Source organism: Triturus cristatus, chromosome 8 (assembly GCF_964204655.1).
Source record: "Triturus cristatus chromosome 8, aTriCri1.1, whole genome shotgun sequence".
Classification (NCBI taxonomy): domain Eukaryota; kingdom Metazoa; phylum Chordata; class Amphibia; order Caudata; family Salamandridae; genus Triturus; species Triturus cristatus.
The window spans coordinates 1,621,379,443-1,621,407,283 of NC_140591.1; the positions used below are offsets into that span (position 1 = coordinate 1,621,379,443).

Consider the following 27,841-nt stretch of genomic DNA (forward strand, 5'->3'; position numbering starts at 1 on the left):
TCTTTTTAAAATGTATTAAACATTTGCGTGATGAAAATTATTTTTACATGTAAGGACCAATAATAAGGTGCTGCTGAGATTTGAACTCAGGATTTCCTGTTTACGAGACAGGCGCTTTAACCACTTAGCCACAGCACCTATTTTAGTGATACAGAAGGGATCATTAATTTAGTATTGGTAATCAAATTCTGTGCCTGTGTTAAAGTGTCTTAATATGTATTCTAATGTTAAACAAGCAAGGATTCCTAATCTGTAAACAAGAATAGCTATGTTGTATTACAAAAGAACACATTTTAAACTCAATCCCATATTTTGAATAGTTCATAAATAAGTGTTTTACATATATTCATCAATATTGCTCAAATCTAGGGTTATATTTCATCTGCCTCTTGCTCATTGAAATACCTTTTTGATTTTTGCAATCACAGTATTGTTACTATATTATTGAAAACACTTTCAGTTATTATTAGGTTTAAGATGATCTGTTCGACCGAAAGATAAATCAGACTTTTCTAATTTAATTGAATCGCAGGACGACTTAATGAAAATAATTTTTTATTTAAGAATGAGGAAAGCAAGGCACTGCTGAGATTTGAACTCAGGATCTTCTGTTTACTAGACAGGCGCTTTAACCAGCTAAGCCACAGCACCCTCTTGAAAATGCTTTAAGGAACAGTTTGCCATATGGTGTTCAAGAGAAACCTGAGTTGTTCACTTTCATAATCATTTCTCAGTTCAGAAAACGCACTACTCAAATAGTTTAGACGAGGATACTGATCCTATTCATAAACACCTCATTGATATATTGCTTATCCTGTTCATAAATGTTTTAATTATGCCTTCTTTAAGAATGCATTACTTGATTTCAACTCTAGAATGATTTTTCATCTCTATTTTGCTCTTTGTCACTCTTTTTTCCCTTTTTCATTCAAAGCATTACTTTGAAAATCTTCACAATACCACGTTTTTTTGTTTTTCAATTTAAGATGACCCATTCTAATGTTCACAGAACAACACTTTTCTTTTTAAAATGTATTAAACATTTGCGTGCTGAAAATTATTTTTACATGTAAGGACCAATAATAAGGTGCTGCTGAGATTTGAACTCAGGATTTCCTGTTTACGAGACAGGTGCTTTAACCACTTAGCCACAGCACCCTATTTTAGTGATACAGAAGGGATCATTAATTTAGTATTGGTGATCAAATGCTGTGCCTGTGTTAAAGTGTCTTAATATGTATTCTAATGTTAAACAAGCAAGGATTCCTAATCTGTAAACAAGAATAGCTATGTTGTATTACAAAAGAACACATGTTAAACTCAATCCCATATTTTGAATAGTTCATAAATAAGTGTTTTACATATATTCATCAATATTGCTCAAATCTAGGGTTATATTTCATCTGCCTCTTGCTCATTGAAATACCATTTTGATTTTTGCAATCACAGTATTGTTACTATAATATTGAAAACACTTTCAGTTATTATTAGGTTTAAGATGATCTGTTCAACCGAAAGATAAATCAGACTTTTCTAATTGAATTGAATCGCAGGACGAATTAATGAAAATAGTTTTTTATTTAAGAATGAGGAAAGCAAGGCAATGCTGAGATTTGAACTCAGGATATTCTGTTTACTAGACAGGCGCTTTAACCAGCTAAGCCACAGCACCCTCTTGAAAATGCTTTAAGGAACAGTTTGCCATATGGTGTTCAAGAGAAACCTGAATTTTTTCACTTTCATAATCATTTCTCAGTTCAGAAAACGCTCTACTCAACTACTTTAGACGAGTATACTGATCCTATTCATAAACACCTCATTGATATATTGCTTATCCTGTTCATAAATGTTTTAATTATGCCTTCTTTAAGAATGCATTACTTGAATTCAACTCTAGAATGATTTTTTATCTCTATTTTGCTCTTTGTCACTCTTTTTTCCCTTTTTCATTCAAAGCATTACTTTGAAAATCTTCACAATACCACGTTTTTTTGTTTTTCAATTTAAGATGACCCATTCTAATGTTCACAGAACAACACTATTCTTTTTCAAATGTATTAAACATTTGCGTGATGAAAATTATTTTTACATGTAAGGACCAATAATAAGGTGCTGCTGAGATTTGAACTCAGGATTTCCTGTTTACGAGACAGGCGCTTTAACCACTTAGCCACAGCACCTATTTTAGTGATACAGAAGGGATCATTAATTTAGTATTGGTGATCAACTTCTGTGCCTGTGTTAAAGTGTCTTAATATGTATTCTAATTAGGGGTGGGCGGAATTTGCGGAATTAACCTTCGCAAATTATCGCGAGAATGTTTAAAATTATCGCAAACAAGCAGAAATATCGCGAAGATGCGGAAGTTTTTTTCCGGCATGTTCGCGCGATTTTCTGCATGGTTGCGGGTCGCCAACTTACCCATGTGGCTGCTTGCGGGCGCGGCCATCTTGTTTTGAGTTGTTCTCGCGGTGCATGATCGCGAGAAGAAAGACGTGATCGCGCGACGCATGACGTCACTGCGGGCGCGAACTGTCGCGAGACAGCGCAAATGGCTAAAAACAATACAACATCTCATGGAGAACGCGACCGGATCAAGAAAACTTGTCGGCGAACGCAGGGATTCAGGTAAGGCGATCGCGCGCGCGCGAGAATGTATCATTTTACAGCGCGAGCAAGAAACAAATTATCGCCAAGCTGCGGAAACCGGAATTTTTGACATTTTCGCGCTCTCCGCGGAACGCAAAAATGTCAAATTATCGCAATTTCCGCGAACGGAACGAAATTTTTGCCCAGGCCTAATTCTAATGTTAAACAAGCAAGGATTCCTAATCTGTAAACAAGAATAGCTATGTTGTATTAAAAAAGAACACATTTTAAACTCAATCCCATATTTTGAATAGTTTATAAATAAGTGTTTTACATATATTCATCAATATTGCTCAAATCTAGGGTCATATTTCATCTGCCTCTTGCTCATTGAAATACCTTTTTGATTTTGCAATCACAGTATTGTTACTATAATATTGAAAACACTTTCAGTTTTTATTAGGTTTAAGATGATCTGTTCAACCGAAAGATAAATCAGACTTTTCTAATTTAATTGAATCGCAGGACGACTTAATGAAAATAATTTTTTATTTAAGAACGAGGAAAGCAAGGCACTGCTGAGATTTGAACTCAGGATCTCCTGTCTACTAGATAGGCGCTTTAACCAGCTAAGCCACAGCACCCTCTTGAAAATGCTTTAAGGAACAGTTTGCCATATGGTGTTCAAGAGAAACCTGAGTTTTTCACTTTCATAATCATTTCTCAGTTCAGAAAACGCACTACTCAAATAGTTTAGACGAGGATACTGATCCTATTCATAAACACCTCATTGATATATTGCTTATCCTGTTCATAAATGTTTTAATTATGCCTTCTTTAAGAATGCATTACTTGAATTCAACTCTAGAATGATTTTTTATCTCTATTTTGCTCTTTGTCACTCTTTTTTCCCTTTTTCATTCAAAGCATTACTTTGAAAATCTTCACAATACCACTTTTTTTGTTTTTCAATTTAAGATGACCCATTCTAATGTTCACAGAACAACACTTTTCTTTTTAAAATGTATTAAACATTTGCGTGATGAAAATTATTTTTACATGTAAGGACCAATAATAAGGTGCTGCTGAGATTTGAACTCAGAATTTCCTGTTTACGAGACAGGCGCTTTAACCACTTAGCCACAGCATCTACTTTAGTGATACAGAAGGGATCATTAATTTAGTATTGGTGATCAACTTCTGTGCCTGTGTTAAAGTGTCTTAATATGTATTCTAATGTTAAAAAAGCAAGGATTCCTAATCTGTAAACAAGAATAGCTATGTTGTGTTAAAAAAGAACACATTTTAAACTCAATCCCATATTTTGAATAGTTCATGAATAAGTGTTTTATATATATTCATCAATATTGCTCAAATCTAGGGTTATATTTCATCTGCCTCTTGCTCATTGAAATACCTTTTTGATTTTGCAATCACAGTATTGTTACTATAATATTGAAAACACTTTCAGTTTTTATTAGGTTTAAGATGATTTGTTCAACCGATAGATAAATCAGACTTTTCTAATTTAATTGAATCGCAGGACGAATTAATGAAAATAGTTTTTTATTTAAGAATGAGGAAAGCAAGGCACTGCTGAGATTTGAACTCAGGATCTCCTGTTTACTAGACAGGCGCTTTAACCAGCTAAGCCACAGCACCCTCTTGAAAATGCTTTAAGGAACAGTTTGCCATATGGTGTTCAAGAGAAACCTGAGTTTTTCACTTTCATAATCATTTCTCAGTTCAGAAAACGCTCTACTCAACTACTTTAGACGAGGATACTGATCCTATTCATAAACACCTCATTGATATATTGCTTATCCTGTTCATAAATGTTTTAATTATGCCTTCTTTAAGAATGCATTACTTGAATTCAACTCTAGAATGATTTTTTATCTCTATTTTGCTCTTTGTCACTCTTTTTTCCCTTTTTCATTCAAAGCATTACTTTGAAAATCTTCACAATACCACGTTTTTTTGTTTTTCAATTTAAGATGACCCATTCTAATGTTCACAGAACAACACTATTCTTTTTAAAATGTATTAAACATTTGCGTGATGAAAATTATTTTTACATGTAAGGACCAATAATAAGGTGGTGCTGAGATTTGAACTCAGGATTTCCTGTTTACGAGACAGGCGCTTTAACCACTTAGCCACAGCACCTATTTTAGTGATACAGAAGGGATCATTAATTTAGTATTGGTGATCAAATTCTGTGCCTGTGTTAAAGTGTCTTAATATGTATTCTAATGTTAAACAAGCAAGGATTCCTAATCTGTAAACAAGAATAGCTATGTTGTATTACAAAAGAACACATTTTAAACTCAATCCCATATTTTGAATAGTTCATAAATAAGTGTTTTACATATATTCATCAATATTGCTCAAATCTAGGGTTATATTTCATCTGCCTCTTGCTCATTGAAATACCTTTTTGATTTTGCAATCCCAGTATTGTTACTATAATATTGAAAACACTTTCAGTTTTTATTAGGTTTAAGATGATCTGTTCAACCGAAAGATAAATCAGACTTTTCTAATTTAATTGAATCGCAGGACGAATTAATGAAAATAGTTTTTTATTTAAGAATGAGGAAAGCAAGGCACTACTGAGATTTGAACTCAGGATCTCCTGTTTACTAGACAGGCGCTTTAACCAGCTAGGCCACAGCACCCTCTTGAAAATGCTTTAAGGAACAGTTTGCCATATGGTGTTCAAGAGAAACCTGAGTTGTTCACTTTCATAATCATTTCTCAGTTCAGAAAACGCACTACTCAAATAGTTTAGACGAGGATACTGATCCTATTCATAAACACCTCATTGATATATTGCTTATCCTGTTCATAAATGTTTTAATTATGCCTTCTTTAAGAATGCATTACTTGATTTCAACTCTAGAATGATTTTTCATCTCTATTTTGCTCTTTGTCACTCTTTTTTCCCTTTTTCATTCAAAGCATTACTTTGAAAATCTTCACAATACCACGTTTTTTTGTTTTTCAATTTAAGATGACCCATTCTAATGTTCACAGAACAACACTTTTCTTTTTAAAATGTATTAAACATTTGCGTGCTGAAAATTATTTTTACATGTAAGGACCAATAATAAGGTGCTGCTGAGATTTGAACTCAGGATTTCCTGTTTACGAGACAGGCACTTTAACCACTTTGCCACAGCAAATAGTTTAGTGATACAAAAGGGATCATTAATATAGTATTGGTGATCACATTCTGTGCCTGTGTTAAAGTGTCTTAATATGTATTCTAATGTATAAACAAGCAAGGATTGCTAATCTGTAAACAAGAATAGCTATGTTGTATTACAAAAGAACACATTTTAAACTCAATCCCATATTTTGAATAGCTCATAAATAAATGTTTTACATATATTCATCAATATTGCTCAAATCTAGGGTTATATTTCATCTGCCTCTTGCTCATTGAAATACCTTTTTGATTTTTGCGATTACAGTATTGTTACTATAATATTGAAAACACTTTCAGTTTCTATTAGGTTTAAGATGATCTGTTCAACCGAAAGATAAATCAGACTTTTCTAATTGAATTGAATCGCAGGACGACTTAATGAAAATAGTTTTTTATATAAGAATGAGGAAAGCAAGGCACTGCTGAGATTTGAACTCAGGATCTCCTGTTTACTAGACAGGCGCTTTAACTAGCTAAGCCCCAGCACCCTCTTGAAAATGCTTTAAGGAACAGTTTGCCATATGGTGTTCAAGAGAATCCTGAGTTTTTCACTTTCATAATCATTTCTCAGTTCAGAAAACGCTCTACTCAACTACTTTAGACGAGGATACTGATCCTATTCATAAACACCTCATTGATATATTGCTTATCTTGTTCATAAATGTTTTAATCATGCCTTCTTTAAGAATGCATTACTTGAATTCAACTCTAGAATGATTTTTTATCTCTATTTTGCTCTTTGTCACTCTTTCTTCCCTTTTTCATTCAAAACATTACTTTGAAAATCTTCACAACACCACGTTTTTTTGTTTTTCAATTTAAGATGACCCATTCTAATGTTCACAGAACAATACTTTTCTTTTTAAAACGCATTAAACATTTGCGTGATGAAAATTATTTTTACATGTAAGGACCAATAATAAGGTGCTGCTGACATTTGAACTCAGGATTTCCTGTTTACGAGACAGGCGCTTTAACCACTTAGCAACAGCACCTATTTTAGTGATACAGAAGGGATCATTAATTTAGTATTGGTGATCAAATTCTGTGCCTGTGTTAAAGTGTCTTAATATGTATTCTAATGTTAAACAAGCAAGGATTCCTAATCTGTAAACAAGAATAGCTATGTTGTATTACAAAAGAACACATTTTAAACTCAATCCCATATTTTGAATAGTTCATAAATAAGTGTTTTACATATATTCATCAATATTGCTCAAATCTGGGGTTATATTTCATCTGCCTCTTGCTCATTGAAATAGCTTTTTGATTTTGCAATCACAGTATTGTTACTATAATATTGAAAACACTTTCAGTTTTTATTAGGTTTAAGATGATCTGTTCAACTGAAAGATAAATCAGACTTTTCTAATTGAATTGAATCGCAGGATGACTTAATGAAAATAGTTTTTTATATAAGAATGAGGAAAGCAAGGCACTGCTTAGATTTGAACTCAGGATCTCCTGTTTACTAGACAGGCGCTTTAACCAGCTAAGTCACAGCACCCTCTTGAAAATGCTTTAAGGAACAGTTTGCCATATGGTGTTCAAGAGAATCCTGAGTTTTTCACTTTCATATTCATTTCTCAGTTCAGAAAACGCTCTACTCAACTACTTTAGACGAGGATACTGATCCTATTCATAAACACCTCATTGATATATTGCTTATCTTGTTCATAAATGTTTTAATCATGCCTTCTTTAAGAATGCATTACTTGAATTCAACTCTAGAATGATTTTTTATCTCTATTTTGCTCTTTGTCACTCTTTTTTCCCTTTTTCATTCAAAACATTACTTTGAAAATCTTCACAAAACCACGTTTTTTTGTTTTTCAATTTAAGATGACCCATTCTAATGTTCACAGAACAATACTTTTCTTTTTAAAATGTATTTAACATTTGCGTGATGAAAATTATTTTTACATGTAAGGACCAATAATAAGGTGCTGCTGAGATTTGAATTCAGGATTTTCTGTTTACGAGACAGGCGCTTTAACCACTTAGCCACTGCACCTATTTTAGTGATACAGAAGGGATCATTAATTTAGTATTGGTGATCAAATTCTGTGCCTGTGTTAAAGTGTCTTAATATATATTCTAATGTTAAACAAGCAAGGATTCCTAATCTGTAAACAAGAATAGCTATGTTGTATTACAAAAGAACACATTTTAAACTCAATCCCAGATTTTGAATAGTTCATAAATAAGTGTTTTACATATATTCATCAATATTGCTCAAATCTATGGTTATATTTCATCTGCCTCTTGCTCATTGAAATACCTTTTTGATTTTGCAATCCCAGTATTGTTACTATAATATTGAAAACACTTTCAGTTTTTATTAGGTTTAAGATGATCTGTTCAACCGAAAGATAAATCAGACTTTTCTAATTTAATTGAATCGCAGGACGAATTAATGAAAATAGTTTTTTATTTAAGAATGAGGAAAGCAAGGCACTGCTGAGATTTGAACTCAGGATCTCCTGTTTACTAGACTAGCACTTTAACCAGCTAAGCCACAGCACCCTCTTGAAAATGCTTTAAGGAACAGTTTGCCATATGGTGTTCAAGAGAATCCTGAGTTTTTCACTTTCATAATCATTTCTCAGTTCAGAAAACGCTCTACTCAACTATTTTAGACAAGGATACTGATCCTATTGATAAACACCTCATTGATATATTGCTTATCCTGTTCATAAATGTTTTAATTATGCCTTCTTTAAGAATGCATTACTTGATTTCAACTCTAGAATGATTTTTTATCTCTATTTTGCTCTTTGTCACTCTTTTTTCCCTTTTTCATTCAAAGCATTACTTTGAAAATCTTCACAATACCACGTTTGTTAGTTTTACAATTTAAGATGACCCATTCTAATGTTCACAGAACAACACTTTTCTTTTTAAAATGTATTAAACATTTGCGTGATGAAAATTATTTTTACATGTAAGGACCAATAATAAGGTGCTGCTGAGATTTAAACTCAGGATTTCCTGTTTACGAGACAGGCGCATTAACCACTTAGCCACAGCACCTATTTTAGTGATACAGAAGGGATCATTAATTTAGTATTGGTAATCAAATTCTGTGCCTGTGTTAAAGTGTCTTAATATGTATTCTAATGTTAAACAAGCAAGGATTCCTAATCTGTAAACAAGAATAGCTATGTTGTATTACAAAAGAACACATTTTAACCTCAATCCCATATTTTGAATAGTTCATAAATAAGTGTTTTACATATATTCATCAATATTGCTCAAATCTAGGGTTATATTTCATCTGCCTCTTGCTCATTGAAATACCTTTTTGATTTTTGCAATCACAGTATTGTTACTATAATATTGAAAACACTTTCAGTTAGTATTAGGTTTAAGATGATCTGTTCAACCGAAAGATAAATCAGACTTTTCTAATTTAATTGAATCGCAGGACGACTTAATGAAAATAATTTTTTATTTAAGAATGATGAAAGCAAGGCACTGCTGAGATTTGAATTTAGGATCTCCTGTTTACTAGACAGGCGCTTTAACCAGCTAAGCCACAGCACCCTCTTGAAAATGCTTTAAGGAACAGTTTGCCATATGGTGTTCAAGAGAATCCTGAGTTTTTCACTTTCATAATCATTTCTCAGTTCAGAAAACGCTCTACTCAACTATTTTAGACAAGGATACTGATCCTATTGATAAACACCTCATTGATATATTGCTTATCCTGTTCATAAATGTTTTAATTATGCCTTCTTTAAGAATGCATTACTTGAATTCAACTCTAGAATGATTTTTTATCTCTATTTTGCTCTTTGTCACTCTTTTTTCCCTTTTTCATTCAAAACATTACTTTGAAAATCTTCACAAAACCACGTTTTTTTGTTTTTCAATTTAAGATGACCCATTCTAATGTTCACAGAACAATACTTTTCTTTTTAAAATGTATTTAACATTTGCGTGATGAAAATTATTTTTACATGTAAGGACCAATAATAAGGTGCTGCTGAGATTTGAATTCAGGATTTTCTGTTTACGAGACAGGCGCTTTAACCACTTAGCCACTGCACCTATTTTAGTGATACAGAAGGGATCATTAATTTAGTATTGGTGATCAAATTCTGTGCCTGTGTTAAAGTGTCTTAATATATATTCTAATGTTAAACAAGCAAGGATTCCTAATCTGTAAACAAGAATAGCTATGTTGTATTACAAAAGAACACATTTTAAACTCAATCCCAGATTTTGAATAGTTCATAAATAAGTGTTTTACATATATTCATCAATATTGCTCAAATCTATGGTTATATTTCATCTGCCTCTTGCTCATTGAAATACCTTTTTGATTTTGCAATCCCAGTATTGTTACTATAATATTGAAAACACTTTCAGTTTTTATTAGGTTTAAGATGATCTGTTCAACCGAAAGATAAATCAGACTTTTCTAATTTAATTGAATCGCAGGACGAATTAATGAAAATAGTTTTTTATTTAAGAATGAGGAAAGCAAGGCACTGCTGAGATTTGAACTCAGGATCTCCTGTTTACTAGACTAGCACTTTAACCAGCTAAGCCACAGCACCCTCTTGAAAATGCTTTAAGGAACAGTTTGCCATATGGTGTTCAAGAGAATCCTGAGTTTTTCACTTTCATAATCATTTCTCAGTTCAGAAAACGCTCTACTCAACTATTTTAGACAAGGATACTGATCCTATTGATAAACACCTCATTGATATATTGCTTATCCTGTTCATAAATGTTTTAATTATGCCTTCTTTAAGAATGCATTACTTGATTTCAACTCTAGAATGATTTTTTATCTCTATTTTGCTCTTTGTCACTCTTTTTTCCCTTTTTCATTCAAAGCATTACTTTGAAAATCTTCACAATACCACGTTTGTTAGTTTTACAATTTAAGATGACCCATTCTAATGTTCACAGAACAACACTTTTCTTTTTAAAATGTATTAAACATTTGCGTGATGAAAATTATTTTTACATGTAAGGACCAATAATAAGGTGCTGCTGAGATTTAAACTCAGGATTTCCTGTTTACAAGACAGGCGCATTAACCACTTAGCCACAGCACCTATTTTAGTGATACAGAAGGGATCATTAATTTAGTATTGGTAATCAAATTCTGTGCCTGTGTTAAAGTGTCTTAATATGTATTCTAATGTTAAACAAGCAAGGATTCCTAATCTGTAAACAAGAATAGCTATGTTGTATTACAAAAGAACACATTTTAACCTCAATCCCATATTTTGAATAGTTCATAAATAAGTGTTTTACATATATTCATCAATATTGCTCAAATCTAGGGTTATATTTCATCTGCCTCTTGCTCATTGAAATACCTTTTTGATTTTTGCAATCACAGTATTGTTACTATAATATTGAAAACACTTTCAGTTAGTATTAGGTTTAAGATGATCTGTTCAACCGAAAGATAAATCAGACTTTTCTAATTTAATTGAATCGCAGGACGACTTAATGAAAATAATTTTTTATTTAAGAATGATGAAAGCAAGGCACTGCTGAGATTTGAATTTAGGATCTCCTGTTTACTAGACAGGCGCTTTAACCAGCTAAGCCACAGCACCCTCTTGAAAATGCTTTAAGGAACAGTTTGCCATATGGTGTTCAAGAGAATCCTGAGTTTTTCACTTTCATAATCATTTCTCAGTTCAGAAAACGCACTACTCAAATAGTTTAGACGAGGATACTGATCCTATTCATAAACACCTCATTGATATATTGCTTATCCTGTTCATAAATGTTTTAATTATGCCTTCTTTAAGAATGCATTACTTGATTTCAACTCTAGAATGATTTTTCATCTCTATTTTGCTCTTTGTCACTCTTTTTTCCCTTTTTCATTCAAAGCATTACTTTGAAAATCTTCACAATACCACGTTTTTTTGTTTTTCAATTTAAGATGACCCATTCTAATGTTCACAGAACAACACTTTTCTTTTTAAAATGTATTAAACATTTGCGTGCTGAGAATTATTTTTACATGTAAGGACCAATAATAAGGTGCTGCTGAGATTTGAACTCAGGATTTCCTGTTTACGAGACAGGCACTTTAACCACTTTGCCACAGCACCTAGTTTAGTGATACAAAAGGGATCATTAATATAGTATTGGTGATCAAATTCTGTGCCTGTGTTAAAGTGTCTTAATATGTATTCTAATGTATAAACAAGCAAGGATTGCTAATCTGTAAACAAGAATAGCTATGTTGTATTACAAAAGAACACATTTTAAACTCAATCCCATATTTTGAATAGCTCATAAATAAGTGTTTTACATATATTCATCAATATTGCTCAAATCTAGGGTTATATTTCATCTGCCTCTTGCTCATTGAAATACCTTTTTGATTTTTGCAATTACAGTATTGTTACTATAATATTGAAAACACTTTCAGTTTTTATTAGGTTTAAGATGATCTGTTCAACCGAAAGATAAATCAGACTTTTCTAATTGAATTGAATCGCAGGCCGACTTAATGAAAATAGTTTTTTATATAAGAATGAGGAAAGCAAGGCACTGCTGAGATTTGAACTCAGGATCTCCTGTTTACTAGACAGGCGCTTTAACTAGCTAAGCCACAGCACCCTCTTGAAAATGCTTTAAGGAACAGTTTGCCATATGGTGTTCAAGAGAATCCTGAGTTTTTCACTTTCATAATCATTTCTCAGTTCAGAAAACGCTCTACTCAACTACTTTAGACGAGGATACTGATCCTATTCATAAACACCTCATTGATATATTGCTTATCTTGTTCATAAATGTTTTAATCATGCCTTCTTTAAGAATGCATTACTTGAATTCAACTCTAGAATGATTTTTTATCTCTATTTTGCTCTTTGTCACTCTTTTTTCCCTTTTTCATTCAAAACATTACTTTGAAAATCTTCACAACACCACGTTTTTTTGTTTTTCAATTTAAGATGACCCATTCTAATGTTCACAGAACAATACTTTTCTTTTTAAAACGCATTAAACATTTGCGTGATGAAAATTATTTTTACATGTAAGGACCAATAATAAGGTGCTGCTGACATTTGAACTCAGGATTTCCTGTTTACGAGACAGGCGCTTTAACCACTTAGCAACAGCACCTATTTTAGTGATACAGAAGGGATCATTAATTTAGTATTGGTGATCAAATTCTGTGCCTGTGTTAAAGTGTCTTAATATGTATTCTAATGTTAAACAAGCAAGGATTCCTAATCTGTAAACAAGAATAGCTATGTTGTATTACAAAAGAACACATTTTAAACTCAATCCCATATTTTGAATAGTTCATAAATAAGTGTTTTACATATATTCATCAATATTGCTCAAATCTGGGGTTATATTTCATCTGCCTCTTGCTCATTGAAATAGCTTTTTGATTTTGCAATCACAGTATTGTTACTATAATATTGAAAACACTTTCAGTTTTTATTAGGTTTAAGATGATCTGTTCAACTGAAAGATAAATCAGACTTTTCTAATTGAATTGAATCGCAGGATGACTTAATGAAAATAGTTTTCTATATAAGAATGAGGAAAGCAAGGCACTGCTTAGATTTGAACTCAGGATCTCCTGTTTACTAGACAGGCGCTTTAACCAGCTAAGTCACAGCACCCTCTTGAAAATGCTTTAAGGAACAGTTTGCCATATGGTGTTCAAGAGAATCCTGAGTTTTTCACTTTCATATTCATTTCTCAGTTCAGAAAACGCTCTACTCAACTACTTTAGACGAGGATACTGATCCTATTCATAAACACCTCATTGATATATTGCTTATCCTGTTCATAAATGTTTTAATTATGCCTTCTTTAAGAATGCATTACTTGATTTCAACTCTAGAATGATTTTTCATCTCTATTTTGCTCTTTGTCACTCTTTTTTCCCTTTTTCATTCAAAGCATTACTTTGAAAATCTTCACAATACCACGTTTTTTTGTTTTTCAATTTAAGATGACCCATTCTAATGTTCACAGAACAACACTTTTCTTTTTAAAATGTATTAAACATTTGCGTGCTGAGAATTATTTTTACATGTAAGGACCAATAATAAGGTGCTGCTGAGATTTGAACTCAGGATTTCCTGTTTACGAGACAGGCACTTTAACCACTTTGCCACAGCACCTAGTTTAGTGATACAAAAGGGATCATTAATATAGTATTGGTGATCAAATTCTGTGCCTGTGTTAAAGTGTCTTAATATGTATTCTAATGTATAAACAAGCAAGGATTGCTAATCTGTAAACAAGAATAGCTATGTTGTATTACAAAAGAACACATTTTAAACTCAATCCCATATTTTGAATAGCTCATAAATAAGTGTTTTACATATATTCATCAATATTGCTCAAATCTAGGGTTATATTTCATCTGCCTCTTGCTCATTGAAATACCTTTTTGATTTTTGCAATTACAGTATTGTTACTATAATATTGAAAACACTTTCAGTTTTTATTAGGTTTAAGATGATCTGTTCAACCGAAAGATAAATCAGACTTTTCTAATTGAATTGAATCGCAGGCCGACTTAATGAAAATAGTTTTTTATATAAGAATGAGGAAAGCAAGGCACTGCTGAGATTTGAACTCAGGATCTCCTGTTTACTAGACAGGCGCTTTAACTAGCTAAGCCACAGCACCCTCTTGAAAATGCTTTAAGGAACAGTTTGCCATATGGTGTTCAAGAGAATCCTGAGTTTTTCACTTTCATAATCATTTCTCAGTTCAGAAAACGCTCTACTCAACTACTTTAGACGAGGATACTGATCCTATTCATAAACACCTCATTGATATATTGCTTATCTTGTTCATAAATGTTTTAATCATGCCTTCTTTAAGAATGCATTACTTGAATTCAACTCTAGAATGATTTTTTATCTCTATTTTGCTCTTTGTCACTCTTTTTTCCCTTTTTCATTCAAAACATTACTTTGAAAATCTTCACAACACCACGTTTTTTTGTTTTTCAATTTAAGATGACCCATTCTAATGTTCACAGAACAATACTTTTCTTTTTAAAACGCATTAAACATTTGCGTGATGAAAATTATTTTTACATGTAAGGACCAATAATAAGGTGCTGCTGACATTTGAACTCAGGATTTCCTGTTTACGAGACAGGCGCTTTAACCACTTAGCAACAGCACCTATTTTAGTGATACAGAAGGGATCATTAATTTAGTATTGGTGATCAAATTCTGTGCCTGTGTTAAAGTGTCTTAATATGTATTCTAATGTTAAACAAGCAAGGATTCCTAATCTGTAAACAAGAATAGCTATGTTGTATTACAAAAGAACACATTTTAAACTCAATCCCATATTTTGAATAGTTCATAAATAAGTGTTTTACATATATTCATCAATATTGCTCAAATCTGGGGTTATATTTCATCTGCCTCTTGCTCATTGAAATAGCTTTTTGATTTTGCAATCACAGTATTGTTACTATAATATTGAAAACACTTTCAGTTTTTATTAGGTTTAAGATGATCTGTTCAACTGAAAGATAAATCAGACTTTTCTAATTGAATTGAATCGCAGGATGACTTAATGAAAATAGTTTTTTATATAAGAATGAGGAAAGCAAGGCACTGCTTAGATTTGAACTCAGGATCTCCTGTTTACTAGACAGGCGCTTTAACCAGCTAAGTCACAGCACCCTCTTGAAAATGCTTTAAGGAACAGTTTGCCATATGGTGTTCAAGAGAATCCTGAGTTTTTCACTTTCATATTCATTTCTCAGTTCAGAAAACGCTCTACTCAACTACTTTAGACGAGGATACTGATCCTATTCATAAACACCTCATTGATATATTGCTTATCTTGTTCATAAATGTTTTAATCATGCCTTCTTTAAGAATGCATTACTTGAATTCAACTCTAGAATGATTTTTTATCTCTATTTTGCTCTTTGTCACTCTTTTTTCCCTTTTTCATTCAAAACATTACTTTGAAAATCTTCACAAAACCACGTTTTTTTGTTTTTCAATTTAAGATGACCCATTCTAATGTTCACAGAACAATACTTTTCTTTTTAAAATGTATTTAACATTTGCGTGATGAAAATTATTTTTACATGTAAGGACCAATAATAAGGTGCTGCTGAGATTTGAATTCAGGATTTTCTGTCTACGAGACAGGCGCTTTAACCACTTAGCCACTGCACCTATTTTAGTGATACAGAAGGGATCATTAATTTAGTATTGGTGATCAAATTCTGTGCCTGTGTTAAAGTGTCTTAATATATATTCTAATGTTAAACAAGCAAGGATTCCTAATCTGTAAACAAGAATAGCTATGTTGTATTACAAAAGAACACATTTTAAACTCAATCCCAGATTTTGAATAGTTCATAAATAAGTGTTTTACATATATTCATCAATATTGCTCAAATCTATGGTTATATTTCATCTGCCTCTTGCTCATTGAAATACCTTTTTGATTTTGCAATCCCAGTATTGTTACTATAATATTGAAAACACTTTCAGTTTTTATTAGGTTTAAGATGATCTGTTCAACCGAAAGATAAATCAGACTTTTCTAATTTAATTGAATCGCAGGACGAATTAATGAAAATAGTTTTTTATTTAAGAATGAGGAAAGCAAGGCACTGCTGAGATTTGAACTCAGGATCTCCTGTTTACTAGACTAGCACTTTAACCAGCTAAGCCACAGCACCCTCTTGAAAATGCTTTAAGGAACAGTTTGCCATATGGTGTTCAAGAGAATCCTGAGTTTTTCACTTTCATAATCATTTCTCAGTTCAGAAAACGCTCTACTCAACTATTTTAGACAAGGATACTGATCCTATTGATAAACACCTCATTGATATATTGCTTATCCTGTTCATAAATGTTTTAATTATGCCTTCTTTAAGAATGCATTACTTGATTTCAACTCTAGAATGATTTTTTATCTCTATTTTGCTCTTTGTCACTCTTTTTTCCCTTTTTCATTCAAAGCATTACTTTGAAAATCTTCACAATACCACGTTTGTTAGTTTTACAATTTAAGATGACCCATTCTAATGTTCACAGAACAACACTTTTCTTTTTAAAATGTATTAAACATTTGCGTGATGAAAATTATTTTTACATGTAAGGACCAATAATAAGGTGCTGCTGAGATTTAAACTCAGGATTTCCTGTTTACGAGACAGGCGCATTAACCACTTAGCCACAGCACCTATTTTAGTGATACAGAAGGGATCATTAATTTAGTATTGGTAATCAAATTCTGTGCCTGTGTTAAAGTGTCTTAATATGTATTCTAATGTTAAACAAGCAAGGATTCCTAATCTGTAAACAAGAATAGCTATGTTGTATTACAAAAGAACACATTTTAACCTCAATCCCATATTTTGAATAGTTCATAAATAAGTGTTTTACATATATTCATCAATATTGCTCAAATCTAGGGTTATATTTCATCTGCCTCTTGCTCATTGAAATACCTTTTTGATTTTTGCAATCACAGTATTGTTACTATAATATTGAAAACACTTTCAGTTAGTATTAGGTTTAAGATGATCTGTTCAACCGAAAGATAAATCAGACTTTTCTAATTTAATTGAATCGCAGGACGACTTAATGAAAATAATTTTTTATTTAAGAATGATGAAAGCAAGGCACTGCTGAGATTTGAATTTAGGATCTCCTGTTTACTAGACAGGCGCTTTAACCAGCTAAGCCACAGCACCCTCTTGAAAATGCTTTAAGGAACAGTTTGCCATATGGTGTTCAAGAGAATCCTGAGTTTTTCACTTTCATAATCATTTCTCAGTTCAGAAAACGCTCTACTCAACTATTTTAGACAAGGATACTGATCCTATTGATAAACACCTCATTGATATATTGCTTATCCTGTTCATAAATGTTTTAATTATGCCTTCTTTAAGAATGCATTACTTGATTTCAACTCTAGAATGATTTTTTATCTCTATTTTGCTCTTTGTCACTCTTTTTTCCCTTTTTCATTCAAAGCATTACTTTGAAAATCTTCACAATACCACGTTTGTTAGTTTTACAATTTAAGATGACCCATTCTAATGTTCACAGAACAACACTTTTCTTTTTAAAATGTATTAAACATTTGCGTGATGAAAATTATTTTTACATGTAAGGACCAATAATAAGGTGCTGCTGAGATTTAAACTCAGGATTTCCTGTTTACGAGACAGGCGCTTTAATCACTTAGCCACAGCACCTATTTTAGTGATACAGAAGGGATCATTAATTTAGTATTGGTAATCAAATTCTGTGCCTGTGTTAAAGTGTCTTAATATGTATTCTAATGTTAAACAAGCAAGGATTCCTAATCTGTAAACAAGAATAGCTATGTTGTATTACAAAAGAACACATTTTAAACTCAATCCCATATTTTGAATAGTTCATAAATAAGTGTTTTACATATATTCATCAATATTGCTCAAATCTAGGGTTATATTTCATCTGCCTCTTGCTCATTGAAATACCTTTTTGATTTTTGCAATCACAGTATTGTTACTATAATATTGAAAACACTTTCAGTTATTATTAGGTTTAAGATGATCTGTTCAACCGAAAGATAAATCAGACTTTTCTAATTTAATTGAATCGCAGGACGACTTAATGAAAATAATTTTTTATTTAAGAATGAGGAAAGCAAGGCACTGCTGAGATTTGAACTCAGGATCTCCTGTTTACTAGACAGGCGCTTTAACCCCTTCGGTGCTCATGACGGAACGGTTCCGTCATGAGCGTCGGTTGAGCTGTGCTCATGACGGAACCGTTCTGTCATGACCACGCCCGCGCAAGAAACGGTCAGCACTGGGCGGGAATCGGCTCCGCGTGGAAGGGGTTAACCAGCTAAGCCACAGCACCCTCTTGAAAAAGTTTTAAGGAACAGTTTGCCATATGGTGTTCAAGAGAAACATGAGTTTTTCACTTTCATAATCATTTCTCAGTTCAGAAAACGCACTACTCAAATAGTTTAGACGAGGATACTGATCCTATTGATAAGCACCTCATTGATATATTGCTTATCCTGTTCATAAATGTTTTAATTATGCCTTCTTTAAGAATGCATTACTTGAATTCAACTCTAGAATGATTTTTTATCTCTATTTTGCTCTTTGTCACTCTTTTTTCCCTTTTGCATTCAAAACATTACTTTGAAAATCTTCACAAAACCACGTTTTTTTGTTTTTCAATTTAAGATGACCCATTCTAATGTTCACAGAACAACACTTTTCTTTTAAAAATGTATTAAACATTTGCGTGATGAAAATTATTTTTACATGTAAGGACCAATAATAAGGTGCTGCTGAGATTTGAACTCAGGATTTCCTGTTTACGAGACAGGCGCTTTAACCACTTAGCCACAGCACCTACTTTAGTTATATAGAAGGGATCATTAATTTAGTATTGGTGATCAAATTCTATGCCTGTGTTAAAGTGTCTTAATTTGTATTCTAATGTTAAACAAGCAGGGATTCCTAATCTGTAAACAAGAATAGCTATGTTGTATTAAAAAAGAACACATTTTAAACTCAATCCCATATTTTGAATAGTTCATAAATAAGTGTTTTACATATATTCATCAATATTGCTCAAATCTAGGGTTATATTTCATCTGCCTCTTGCTCATTGAAATACCTTTTTGATTTTGCAATCACAGTATTGTTACTATAATATTGAAAACAATTTCAGTTTTTATTAGGTTTAAGATGATCTGTTCAACCGAAAGATAAATCAGACTTTTCTAATTTAATTGAATCGCAGGACGAATTAATGAAAATAGTTTTTTATTTAAGAATGAGGAAAGCAAGGCACTGCTGAGATTTGAACTCAGGATCTCCTGTTTACTAGACAGGCGCTTTAACCAGCTAAGCCACAGCACCCTCTTGAAAATGCTTTAAGGAACAGTTTGCCATATGGTGTTCAAGAGACTCCTGAGTTTTTCACTTTCATAATCATTTCTCAGTTCAGAAAACGCTCTACTCAACTACTTTAGACGAGGATACTGATCCTATTGATAAACACCTCATTGATATATTGCTTATCCTGTTCATAAATGTTTTAATTATGCCTTCTTTAAGAATGCATTACTTGATTTCAACTCTAGAATGATTTTTTATCTCTCTTTTGCTCTTTGTCACTCTTTGTTCCGTTTTTCATTCAAAGCATTACTTTGAAAATCTTCACAATACCATGTTTTTTAGTTTTTCAATTTAAGATGACCCATTCTAATGTTCACAGAACAACACTTTTCTTTTTAAAATGTATTAAACATTTGCGTGATGAAAATTATTTTTACATGTAAGGACCAATAATAAGGTGCTGCTGAGATTTGAACTCAGGATTTCCTATTTACGAGACAGGTGCTTTAACCACTTAGCCACAGAACCTATTTTAGTGATACAGAAGGGATCATTAATTTAGTATTGGTGATCAAATTCTGTGCCTGTGTTAAAGTGTCTTAATATGTATTCTAATGTTAAACAAGCAAGGATTCCTAATCTGTAAACAAGAATAGCTATGTTGTATTAAAAAAGAACACATTTTAAACACAATCCCATATTTTGAATAGTTCATAAATAAGTGTTTTACATATATTCATCAATATTGCTCAAATCTAGGGTTATATTTCATATGCCTCTTGCTCATTGAAATACCTTTTTGATTTTGCAATCACAGTATTGTTACTATAATATTGAAAACACTTTCAGCTTTTATTAGGTTTAAGATGATCTGTTCAACCGAAAGATAAATCAGACTTTTCTAATTTAATTGAATCGCAGGACGACTTAATGAAAATATTTTTTTTATTTAAGAATGAGGAAAGCAAGGCACTGTGGAGATTTGAACTCAGGATCTCCTATTTACTAGACAGGCGCTTTAACCAGCTAAGCCACAGCACCCTCTTGAAAATGCTTTAAGGAACAGTTTGCCATATGGTGTTCAAGAGAAACCTGAGTTTTTCACTTTCATAATCATTTCTCAGTTCAGAAAACGCACTACTCAAATAGTTTAGACGAGGATACTGATCCTATTCATAAACACCTCATTGATATATTGCTTATCCTGTTCATAAATGTTTTAATTATGCCTTCTTTAAGAATGCATTACTTGAATTCAACTCTAGAATGATTTTTTATCTCTATTTTGCTCTTTGTCACTCTTTTTTCCCTTTTTCATTCAAAGCATTACTTTGAAAATCTTCACAATACCACTTTTTTTGTTTTTCAATTTAAGATGACCCATTCTAATGTTCACAGAACAACACTTTTCTTTTTAAAATGTATTAAACATTTGCGTGATGAAAATTATTTTTACATGTAAGGACCAATAATAAGGTGCTGCTGAGATTTGAACTCAGAATTTCCTGTTTACGAGACAGGCGCTTTAACCACTTAGCCACAGCATCTACTTTAGTGATACAGAAGGGATCATTAATTTAGTATTGGTGATCAACTTCTGTGCCTGTGTTAAAGTGTCTTAATATGTATTCTAATGTTAAAAAAGCAAGGATTCCTAATCTGTAAACAAGAATAGCTATGTTGTGTTAAAAAAGAACACATTTTAAACTCAATCCCATATTTTGAATAGTTCATGAATAAGTGTTTTATATATATTCATCAATATTGCTCAAATCTAGGATTATATTTCATCTGCCTCTTGCTCATTGAAATACCTTTTTGATTTTGCAATCACAGTATTGTTACTATAATATTGAAAACACTTTCAGTTTTTATTAGGTTTAAGATGATTTGTTCAACCGATAGATAAATCAGACTTTTCTAATTTAATTGAATCGCAGGACGAATTAATGAAAATAGTTTTTTATTTAAGAATGAGGAAAGCAAGGCACTGCTGAGATTTGAACTCAGGATCTCCTGTTTACTAGACAGGCGCTTTAACCAGCTAAGCCACAGCACCCTCTTGAAAATGCTTTAAGGAACAGTTTGCCATATGGTGTTCAAGAGAAACCTGAGTTTTTCACTTTCATAATCATTTCTCAGTTCAGAAAACGCTCTACTCAACTACTTTAGACGAGGATACTGATCCTATTCATAAACACCTCATTGATATATTGCTTATCCTGTTCATAAATGTTTTAATTATGCCTTCTTTAAGAATGCATTACTTGAATTCAACTCTAGAATGATTTTTTATCTCTATTTTGCTCTTTGTCACTCTTTTTTCCCTTTTTCATTCAAAGCATTACTTTGAAAATCTTCACAATACCACGTTTTTTTGTTTTTCAATTTAAGATGACCCATTCTAATGTTCACAGAACAACACTATTCTTTTTAAAATGTATTAAACATTTGCGTGATGAAAATTATTTTTACATGTAAGGACCAATAATAAGGTGCTGCTGAGATTTGAACTCAGGATTTCCTGTTTACGAGACAGGCGCTTTAACCACTTAGCCACAGCACCTATTTTAGTGATACAGAAGGGATCATTAATTTAGTATTGGTAATCAAATTCTGTGCCTGTGTTAAAGTGTCTTAATATGTATTCTAATGTTAAACAAGCAAGGATTCCTAATCTGTAAACAAGAATAGCTATGTTGTATTACAAAAGAACACATTTTAAACTCAATCCCATATTTTGAATAGTTCATAAATAAGTGTTTTACATATATTCATCAATATTGCTCAAATCTAGGGTTATATTTCATCTGCCTCTTGCTCATTGAAATACCTTTTTGATTTTTGCAATCACAGTATTGTTACTATATTATTGAAAACACTTTCAGTTATTATTAGGTTTAAGATGATCTGTTCGACCGAAAGATAAATCAGACTTTTCTAATTTAATTGAATCGCAGGACGACTTAATGAAAATAATTTTTTATTTAAGAATGAGGAAAGCAAGGCACTGCTGAGATTTGAACTCAGGATCTTCTGTTTACTAGACAGGCGCTTTAACCAGCTAAGCCACAGCACCCTCTTGAAAATGCTTTAAGGAACAGTTTGCCATATGGTGTTCAAGAGAAACCTGAGTTGTTCACTTTCATAATCATTTCTCAGTTCAGAAAACGCACTACTCAAATAGTTTAGACGAGGATACTGATCCTATTCATAAACACCTCATTGATATATTGCTTATCCTGTTCATAAATGTTTTAATTATGCCTTCTTTAAGAATGCATTACTTGATTTCAACTCTAGAATGATTTTTCATCTCTATTTTGCTCTTTGTCACTCTTTTTTCCCTTTTTCATTCAAAGCATTACTTTGAAAATCTTCACAATACCACGTTTTTTTGTTTTTCAATTTAAGATGACCCATTCTAATGTTCACAGAACAACACTTTTCTTTTTAAAATGTATTAAACATTTGCGTGCTGAAAATTATTTTTACATGTAAGGACCAATAATAAGGTGCTGCTGAGATTTGAACTCAGGATTTCCTGTTTACGAGACAGGTGCTTTAACCACTTAGCCACAGCACCCTATTTTAGTGATACAGAAGGGATCATTAATTTAGTATTGGTGATCAAATGCTGTGCCTGTGTTAAAGTGTCTTAATATGTATTCTAATGTTAAACAAGCAAGGATTCCTAATCTGTAAACAAGAATAGCTATGTTGTATTACAAAAGAACACATGTTAAACTCAATCCCATATTTTGAATAGTTCATAAATAAGTGTTTTACATATATTCATCAATATTGCTCAAATCTAGGGTTATATTTCATCTGCCTCTTGCTCATTGAAATACCATTTTGATTTTTGCAATCACAGTATTGTTACTATAATATTGAAAACACTTTCAGTTATTATTAGGTTTAAGATGATCTGTTCAACCGAAAGATAAATCAGACTTTTCTAATTTAATTGAATCGCAGGACGAATTAATGAAAATAGTTTTTTATTTAAGAATGAGGAAAGCAAGGCAATGCTGAGATTTGAACTCAGGATATTCTGTTTACTAGACAGGCGCTTTAACCAGCTAAGCCACAGCACCCTCTTGAAAATGCTTTAAGGAACAGTTTGCCATATGGTGTTCAAGAGAAACCTGAATTTTTTCACTTTCATAATCATTTCTCAGTTCAGAAAACGCTCTACTCAACTACTTTAGACGAGTATACTGATCCTATTCATAAACACCTCATTGATATATTGCTTATCCTGTTCATAAATGTTTTAATTATGCCTTCTTTAAGAATGCATTACTTGAATTCAACTCTAGAATGATTTTTTATCTCTATTTTGCTCTTTGTCACTCTTTTTTCCCTTTTTCATTCAAAGCATTACTTTGAAAATCTTCACAATACCACGTTTTTTTGTTTTTCAATTTAAGATGACCCATTCTAATGTTCACAGAACAACACTATTCTTTTTCAAATGTATTAAACATTTGCGTGATGAAAATTATTTTTACATGTAAGGACCAATAATAAGGTGCTGCTGAGATTTGAACTCAGGATTTCCTGTTTACGAGACAGGCGCTTTAACCACTTAGCCACAGCACCTATTTTAGTGATACAGAAGGGATCATTAATTTAGTATTGGTGATCAACTTCTGTGCCTGTGTTAAAGTGTCTTAATATGTATTCTAATGTTAAACAAGCAAGGATTCCTAATCTGTAAACAAGAATAGCTATGTTGTATTAAAAAAGAACACATTTTAAACTCAATCCCATATTTTGAATAGTTTATAAATAAGTGTTTTACATATATTCATCAATATTGCTCAAATCTAGGGTCATATTTCATCTGCCTCTTGCTCATTGAAATACCTTTTTGATTTTGCAATCACAGTATTGTTACTATAATATTGAAAACACTTTCAGTTTTTATTAGGTTTAAGATGATCTGTTCAACCGAAAGATAAATCAGACTTTTCTAATTTAATTGAATCGCAGGACGACTTAATGAAAATAATTTTTTATTTAAGAATGAGGAAAGCAAGGCACTGCTGAGATTTGAACTCAGGATCTCCTGTCTACTAGATAGGCGCTTCAACCAGCTAAGCCACAGCACCCTCTTGAAAATGCTTTAAGGAACAGTTTGCCATATGGTGTTCAAGAGAAACCTGAGTTTTTCACTTTCATAATCATTTCTCAGTTCAGAAAACGCACTACTCAAATAGTTTAGACGAGGATACTGATCCTATTCATAAACACCTCATTGATATATTGCTTATCCTGTTCATAAATGTTTTAATTATGCCTTCTTTAAGAATGCATTACTTGAATTCAACTCTAGAATGATTTTTTATCTCTATTTTGCTCTTTGTCACTCTTTTTTCCCTTTTTCATTCAAAGCATTACTTTGAAAATCTTCACAATACCACTTTTTTTGTTTTTCAATTTAAGATGACCCATTCTAATGTTCACAGAACAACACTTTTCTTTTTAAAATGTATTAAACATTTGCGTGATGAAAATTATTTTTACATGTAAGGACCAATAATAAGGTGCTGCTGAGATTTGAACTCAGAATTTCCTGTTTACGAGACAAGCGCTTTAACCACTTAGCCACAGCATCTACTTTAGTGATACAGAAGGGATCATTAATTTAGTATTGGTGATCAACTTCTGTGCCTGTGTTAAAGTGTCTTAATATGTATTCTAATGTTAAAAAAGCAAGGATTCCTAATCTGTAAACAAGAATAGCTATGTTGTGTTAAAAAAGAACACATTTTAAACTCAATCCCATATTTTGAATAGTTCATGAATAAGTGTTTTATATATATTCATCAATATTGCTCAAATCTAGGGTTATATTTCATCTGCCTCTTGCTCATTGAAATACCTTTTTGATTTTGCAATCACAGTATTGTTACTATAATATTGAAAACACTTTCAGTTTTTATTAGGTTTAAGATGATTTGTTCAACCGATAGATAAATCAGACTTTTCTAATTTAATTGAATCGCAGGACGAATTAATGAAAATAGTTTTTTATTTAAGAATGAGGAAAGCAAGGCACTGCTGAGATTTGAACTCAGGATCTCCTGTTTACTAGACAGGCGCTTTAACCAGCTAAGCCACAGCACCCTCTTGAAAATGCTTTAAGGAACAGTTTGCCATATGGTGTTCAAGAGAAACCTGAGTTTTTCACTTTCATAATCATTTCTCAGTTCAGAAAACGCTCTACTCAACTACTTTAGACGAGGATACTGATCCTATTCATAAACACCTCATTGATATATTGCTTATCCTGTTCATAAATGTTTTAATTATGCCTTCTTTAAGAATGCATTACTTGAATTCAACTCTAGAATGATTTTTTATCTCTATTTTGCTCTTTGTCACTCTTTTTTCCCTTTTTCATTCAAAGCATTACTTTGAAAATCTTCACAATACCACGTTTTTTTGTTTTTCAATTTAAGATGACCCATTCTAATGTTCACAGAACAACACTATTCTTTTTAAAATGTATTAAACATTTGCGTGATGAAAATTATTTTTACATGTAAGGACCAATAATAAGGTGCTGCTGAGATTTGAACTCAGGATTTCCTGTTTACGAGACAGGCGCTTTAACCACTTAGCCACAGCACCTATTTTAGTGATACAGAAGGGATCATTAATTTAGTATTGGTGATCAAATTCTGTGCCTGTGTTAAAGTGTCTTAATATGTATTCTAATGTTAAACAAGCAAGGATTCCTAATCTGTAAACAAGAATTGCTATGTTGTATTACAAAAGAACACATTTTAAACTCAATCCCATATTTTGAATAGTTCATAAATAAGTGTTTTACATATATTCATCAATATTGCTCAAATCTAGGGTTATATTTCATCTGCCTCTTGCTCATTGAAATACCTTTTTGATTTTGCAATCCCAGTATTGTTACTATAATATTGAAAACACTTTCAGTTTTTATTAGGTTTAAGATGATCTGTTCAACCGAAAGATAAATCAGACTTTTCTAATTTAATTGAATCGCAGGACGAATTAATGAAAATAGTTTTTTATTTAAGAATGAGGAAAGCAAGGCACTACTGAGATTTGAACTCAGGATCTCCTGTTTACTAGACAGGCGCTTTAACCAGCTAGGCCACAGCACCCTCTTGAAAATGCTTTAAGGAACAGTTTGCCATATGGTGTTCAAGAGAAACCTGAGTTGTTCACTTTCATAATCATTTCTCAGTTCAGAAAACGCACTACTCAAATAGTTTAGACGAGGATACTGATCCTATTCATAAACACCTCATTGATATATTGCTTATCCTGTTCATAAATGTTTTAATTATGCCTTCTTTAAGAATGCATTACTTGATTTCAACTCTAGAATGATTTTTCATCTCTATTTTGCTCTTTGTCACTCTTTTTTCCCTTTTTCATTCAAAGCATTACTTTGAAAATCTTCACAATACCACGTTTTTTTGTTTTTCAATTTAAGATGACCCATTCTAATGTTCACAGAACAACACTTTTCTTTTTAAAATGTATTAAACATTTGCGTGCTGAAAATTATTTTTACATGTAAGGACCAATAATAAGGTGCTGCTGAGATTTGAACTCAGGATTTCCTGTTTACGAGACAGGCACTTTAACCACTTTGCCACAGCAAATAGTTTAGTGATACAAAAGGGATCATTAATATAGTATTGGTGATCACATTCTGTGCCTGTGTTAAAGTGTCTTAATATGTATTCTAATGTATAAACAAGCAAGGATTGCTAATCTGTAAACAAGAATAGCTATGTTGTATTACAAAAGAACACATTTTAAACTCAATCCCATATTTTGAATAGCTCATAAATAAATGTTTTACATATATTCATCAATATTGCTCAAATCTAGGGTTATATTTCATCTGCCTCTTGCTCATTGAAATACCTTTTTGATTTTTGCGATTACAGTATTGTTACTATAATATTGAAAACACTTTCAGTTTCTATTAGGTTTAAGATGATCTGTTCAACCGAAAGATAAATCAGACTTTTCTAATTGAATTGAATCGCAGGACGACTTAATGAAAATAGTTTTTTATATAAGAATGAGGAAAGCAAGGCACTGCTGAGATTTGAACTCAGGATCTCCTGTTTACTAGACAGGCGCTTTAACTAGCTAAGCCACAG

At 32.0% G+C, this 27,841-nt stretch overlaps 13 non-coding genes across 13 annotated transcripts; all 13 read right to left on the reverse strand.

The window, feature by feature from the left end:
* Positions 1-65: 65 nt before the first annotated feature.
* On the reverse strand, positions 66-138 carry TRNAT-CGU (transfer RNA threonine (anticodon CGU)). Its single transcript has one exon. It is a non-coding gene; the product is annotated as a tRNA-Thr (tRNA).
* Positions 139-1,085: 947 nt separating this feature from the next.
* Positions 1,086-1,158, reverse strand: TRNAT-CGU (transfer RNA threonine (anticodon CGU)). Its single transcript has one exon. It is a non-coding gene; the product is annotated as a tRNA-Thr (tRNA).
* A 949-nt stretch (positions 1,159-2,107) lies between these two features.
* Positions 2,108-2,180, reverse strand: TRNAT-CGU (transfer RNA threonine (anticodon CGU)). Its single transcript has one exon. It is a non-coding gene; the product is annotated as a tRNA-Thr (tRNA).
* Positions 2,181-4,177: 1,997 nt separating this feature from the next.
* On the reverse strand, positions 4,178-4,251 carry TRNAT-AGU (transfer RNA threonine (anticodon AGU)). Its single transcript has one exon. It is a non-coding gene; the product is annotated as a tRNA-Thr (tRNA).
* Positions 4,252-4,685: 434 nt separating this feature from the next.
* On the reverse strand, positions 4,686-4,758 carry TRNAT-CGU (transfer RNA threonine (anticodon CGU)). Its single transcript has one exon. It is a non-coding gene; the product is annotated as a tRNA-Thr (tRNA).
* A 14,345-nt stretch (positions 4,759-19,103) lies between these two features.
* TRNAT-CGU (transfer RNA threonine (anticodon CGU)) lies at positions 19,104-19,176 on the reverse strand. The gene has a single exon. It is a non-coding gene; the product is annotated as a tRNA-Thr (tRNA).
* A 438-nt stretch (positions 19,177-19,614) lies between these two features.
* Positions 19,615-19,688, reverse strand: TRNAT-AGU (transfer RNA threonine (anticodon AGU)). Its single transcript has one exon. It is a non-coding gene; the product is annotated as a tRNA-Thr (tRNA).
* Positions 19,689-21,652: 1,964 nt separating this feature from the next.
* On the reverse strand, positions 21,653-21,726 carry TRNAT-AGU (transfer RNA threonine (anticodon AGU)). Its single transcript has one exon. It is a non-coding gene; the product is annotated as a tRNA-Thr (tRNA).
* Positions 21,727-22,160: 434 nt separating this feature from the next.
* TRNAT-CGU (transfer RNA threonine (anticodon CGU)) lies at positions 22,161-22,233 on the reverse strand. The gene has a single exon. It is a non-coding gene; the product is annotated as a tRNA-Thr (tRNA).
* Positions 22,234-23,180: 947 nt separating this feature from the next.
* TRNAT-CGU (transfer RNA threonine (anticodon CGU)) lies at positions 23,181-23,253 on the reverse strand. The gene has a single exon. It is a non-coding gene; the product is annotated as a tRNA-Thr (tRNA).
* Positions 23,254-24,202: 949 nt separating this feature from the next.
* Positions 24,203-24,275, reverse strand: TRNAT-CGU (transfer RNA threonine (anticodon CGU)). Its single transcript has one exon. It is a non-coding gene; the product is annotated as a tRNA-Thr (tRNA).
* Positions 24,276-25,731: 1,456 nt separating this feature from the next.
* TRNAT-AGU (transfer RNA threonine (anticodon AGU)) lies at positions 25,732-25,805 on the reverse strand. The gene has a single exon. It is a non-coding gene; the product is annotated as a tRNA-Thr (tRNA).
* Positions 25,806-26,239: 434 nt separating this feature from the next.
* Positions 26,240-26,312, reverse strand: TRNAT-CGU (transfer RNA threonine (anticodon CGU)). The gene has a single exon. It is a non-coding gene; the product is annotated as a tRNA-Thr (tRNA).
* Between the last annotated feature and the right edge of the window lie 1,529 nt (positions 26,313-27,841).